The sequence below is a fragment of the Dendroctonus ponderosae genome, unplaced genomic scaffold (genome assembly GCF_020466585.1).
Source record: "Dendroctonus ponderosae isolate FM_Combo_2020 unplaced genomic scaffold, Dpon_F_20191213v2 Dpon_F_20191213_5, whole genome shotgun sequence".
Lineage (NCBI taxonomy): Eukaryota > Metazoa > Arthropoda > Insecta > Coleoptera > Curculionidae > Dendroctonus > Dendroctonus ponderosae.
This window is the reverse complement of record NW_026018715.1, coordinates 739,169-739,713: the sequence shown is the minus strand read 5'-3', so window position 1 is coordinate 739,713 and position 545 is coordinate 739,169. Positions and strand designations below refer to the sequence as shown.

At 29.4% G+C, this 545-nt stretch overlaps 1 protein-coding gene across 1 annotated transcript in view; it reads right to left on the bottom strand.

Moving 5' to 3' along the window:
- Positions 1 to 330: 330 nt before the first annotated feature.
- The window catches only part of LOC109545073 (putative nuclease HARBI1), a 10,711-nt gene continuing 10,496 nt past the window's right edge, over positions 331 to 545 (bottom strand). Inside the window, exon 4 of the mRNA XM_048666687.1 lies at positions 331 to 365. The gene's annotated coding sequence lies outside the window, so the exon portion shown is untranslated. The remainder of the gene's footprint in view (positions 366 to 545) is intronic.

The following is a 545-nucleotide window of genomic DNA, read 5'->3' as shown; positions in this document are numbered from 1 at the left end:
CTAATAATTTATAAATGGGTCAGGAATAAGTAAAATTTAAATTAATTTCCTTTTGAATGTAAAATATCTTTTCTATTTACAACATTTAACATTCTTTAACGAGATGTTGTACATATTGCTCTTCTTGGGTTTGTGTAAACTCTTCGTCTTGAGTTTCTGTATTTTTTTGTCGTAATTTCTTATTTGCTTTGTATAATCTTTGACGTTCAGTTGATGAAAGCTACTTTGTGTTGATCTATTACTTAATGCTCCTTTTCTAGCACGAAATCGTTTTTTCGTTTACTTTTCGCATTATAGCATGTTTTTGTGACTGCTCTTGTGTATGTTGCTCGTGCACGTCTGCTACAACTTGTATCTGAATAGGACTAAAAAATCAATTAATTTTGGTGATTGGAGACGTTATATCTGTTTAAAATATACGATAAAACGAGGAAGAGCCATAGAAACAAGATACACTTGACACACTATATGTAGACATAATATATATAACAAATTATAGCTAAAAGACAAAACTACGCTCTGATTAAACACAATTGATTTATTTA